This window comes from Nomascus leucogenys, chromosome 19, assembly GCF_006542625.1.
Source record: "Nomascus leucogenys isolate Asia chromosome 19, Asia_NLE_v1, whole genome shotgun sequence".
NCBI lineage: Eukaryota > Metazoa > Chordata > Mammalia > Primates > Hylobatidae > Nomascus > Nomascus leucogenys.
Genome location: NC_044399.1, coordinates 48,373,454 through 48,376,749, shown reverse-complemented (window position 1 = coordinate 48,376,749; position 3,296 = coordinate 48,373,454). Strand labels below are relative to the sequence as shown.

Genomic DNA, 3,296 nt, shown 5'->3' with positions numbered 1-3,296 from the left:
CCGCTTGCAAGGTCATTGGTCTTCGAGCCGGACTCGCTGCCTAAGGCAAGCTAAGACTGGCATACTAGCATTCCATCTATATTTAACTTGGAATAAATTCTAGATTTAGCCCCGCAGCTAGGATGGAATTTTTCCCCTTCCCCTGCCCTCCCTCTTCCTGCCTTAGAGCTGGGTCTAGGGTGAGGCAGATGAGGAGCCGACAGCGTAACATGCATGGAGGCTCTTGCACCACCGTGAGAGTGAGCGCATGTCTCCTATAATTTTTCCACGCTAGATCCTTTGCTTGTCACACAGCGTGGTTACCTCTTCCTCACCTGCAGCTTCAGCCCCACTGTGTTGTCATAATGACTTAGCACCTACAAAATGAAAAGAGGGCCAAAAAAAAAACCCAAAACGTCTAGCTTCCCCCTCAGTTAAGTATTCAAAGTGTCCTAACTTCCAGCTTTGAAATAGGACTGAAGATGAACCATGCTCCTGGCACCCCCTATTGAGAGCCCAAGTTCAGCAGATTGTGGCCATGGGGGACTGAAAATGGAACCCTGGACAAAGACACTTGCTGGGTGACCCAAGGCAAGGTGCACTTTGACTGGCACATCTATTGAATGAGTATATTAAGAGTTTAGGGTTTTAGGCTGGGGGCTAAAACCTCATGCCTATAATCCCAGCACTTTGGGAGGCCAAGGCAGGCAGATTGCCTGAGGTTAGGAGTTCAAAACCAGCCTGGCCAGCATGGTGAAACCCCATCTCTACTAAAAATACAAAAATTAGCCAGGCATGGTGGCAGGCGCCTGTAATTCCAGCTACTCAGGAGGCTGAGGCAGGAGAATCACTTGAACCTGGGAGGCGGAGGTTGCAGTGAGCCGAGTTTGTGCCACTGCACTCCAGCCTGGGCAACAGAGTGAGACTCTATCTCAAAAAAAAAGGGGGGGTTGTGGTTTTAGAAAGAAGAGAGATTCTAGAACCTCAGAGATTTCCTTTTTTTTTTTTTTTTTTTTTTGAGACAGAGTCTCATTCTGTCTCCCAGGCTAGAGTGCAACAGCACAATATCAGCTCACTATAGCCTCTGCCTGCCAGGTTCAACCAATTATCCTGCCTCAGCCTCCTGAGTAACTGGGACTACAGGTGCCCACCACCACGCCCAGCTAATTTTTGTATTGTAGTAGAGATGGGGTTTCACTATGTTGGCCAGGCTGGTCTCGAACTCCTGACCTATAGAGATCCACTGGACTCGGGCTCCCAAAGTGCTAAGATTACAGGCGTGAGCCGCCACATCTGGCTGACCCTCTCAGATTTCTGACTCAGAAATGTAAACAATGTGGCCAGTGTGGCCAGGCGCGGTGGCTCACGCTTGTAATCCCAGCACTTTGGGAGGCCGAGGCGGGCAGATCACGAGGTCAGGAGATCGAGACCACGGTGAAACCCCGTCTCTACTAAAAATCCAAAAAAAAAAAAAAAACAAATTAGCCAGGCGTAGTGGCGGGCGCCTGTAGTCCCAGCTACTCGGAGAGGCTGAGGCAGGAGAATGGCGTGAACCCGGGAGGCGGAGCTTGCAGTGAGCCGAGATTGCGCCACTGCACTCCAGCCTGGGCGACAGAGCGAGACTCCGTCTCAAAAAAAAAGAAAAAAAAAATGTAAACAGTGGAAAGAAGGCGAGAGAGCAGGCTAGTAGTCTCCAGAGAGATCTAACTGGCAGATAAGAACAGAACTTCACGGGTTACTGTTCTGCTTCCAGATTACCTGGACATCCAAGCAGGGCTAGCAGCTCAGAATTGCCCCCAAGCACTTCAGTCCTATTTTCCTCATATGAAAAATAAAGGAATTTTGAATAGTGAATGGTTATCAACCATGACTATTCATTAGCATCACAAGGAGGCTTTGCAAACACCGGTGCCTGAGCCCCACCTCTAGAGATGCTATTGAATTAGTCAGGCCTAGCCACCAGTCCTTTTCAAACTCCCCAGATGGTTCTACTCTACTGCCAGGCTTGAGAACCTCTGTGATGGGTGATGTCTCAGATTCCCTCTCTGACTGACACTCTATGATCCTGAGAGATAATAGGTAACTGCTTTTTGACTTGGCTTCTCTGGACAGAACCCAATTCAAGCATTCCCATTAAAATGACCAAAAGTGTAAAGAAAGGTAAAGGGTCTTTAATTAAGTCTCTGGCCCCCTGGAAGAAGGAAGCTGGGGAAAAGACAGCCATGAGGGCAAGGTTAATGGTACATGTTTAAGTAAAAACTGCTCCAGAGACTCATAGCCGCAGTGGCAGCTAAAAAGTCAAAATTAAGTTTCTCTATGTGCTCTGGCCCAGCCTAGGGGCATGGCCTTGTAGCCCTGAGCATTATGCAGTTATCCAGCTGCCCTCCCAGGCGGGTGCAGGCCCTTGGGTAATCAACTGACCATCTCAAGTTGACCTCCTGGGAGGCCACCAAAGCCAATTAAACTAGAGGTCACCGGGGTTCGGCAAGGATGATGGCCAGCCTGGGCTTCACTGAGCGGCAAGTGAACAGTAGGCTGCAGTGAGTACAGTAGGTGTTAGAGCCTCAGCAAGCTGATCACATGCTGAGCACAGTAAAAGCCTGAAAGTCCCATGGAAGACTGGGCAACAGCGGATTGCAGGACCAAAGTCTCAGGGCAGAAGTACATCTAGTACCTCACAGTAGATATTCCTAATCCAGCTGCCCAGGGCATTACAAAAGGGCAGGCTCTTTTCCAGGGCATAAAGGTGTTTTTTCTGTTGTTGTTGTTTTCTGTTTTTAATTCCCCTCCTGTTTTCTTTGTTTTTTTTTTTATTTCTCTCTAGACTTTCCATGTATACTATGAATGCCAAGTGCTGTGAATACCAACCCATGCTTTCAAAGAGCCTGCTGCCTCAGAGCATGTGATGTGGAACTTTCTGGTGGCCTGGGCGTGGAGGTTCTCAACCTCAGCTGCACACTGGGTTTAGTTGGTCTGGAGCGAGATCTAGGCATCAGTATATTTTTTAAGCTCCCCATGTGATTCTAATATGCAGCCAAGAATTAAAAAAACACTGGGCTAGGCCATTCCTGGCCCAGGTGAGGAGGTGGTGAGATGGATTGGAAGGGGGCCATGGCAAGGATTCTTAGGGGTGTCAAGGAGGAGATGAAAGGAGAACTCAGACATGGGGATCTGGCAAGTTTTCAGAAATCACCTGCTGATGCCTTTTAAAGCTAATGCCATTATTGAGTCTTAGTCATCCATTCACCAACTACTCACCAGTGACTAATATTGCTGTGTTTTAGAAATACAAAGATGAATTAAGACCCAGTCCCTGC

At 48.4% G+C, this 3,296-nt stretch overlaps 1 long non-coding RNA gene across 1 annotated transcript; it reads left to right on the top strand.

Moving 5' to 3' along the window:
- The first annotated feature begins 430 nt into the window (after positions 1-430).
- Positions 431-3,034, top strand: LOC101176957. Its single transcript, XR_179893.1, has 2 exons — positions 431-575; positions 2,804-3,034. It is a non-coding gene; the product is annotated as an uncharacterized LOC101176957 (long non-coding RNA).
- Positions 3,035-3,296: the final 262 nt, after the last annotated feature.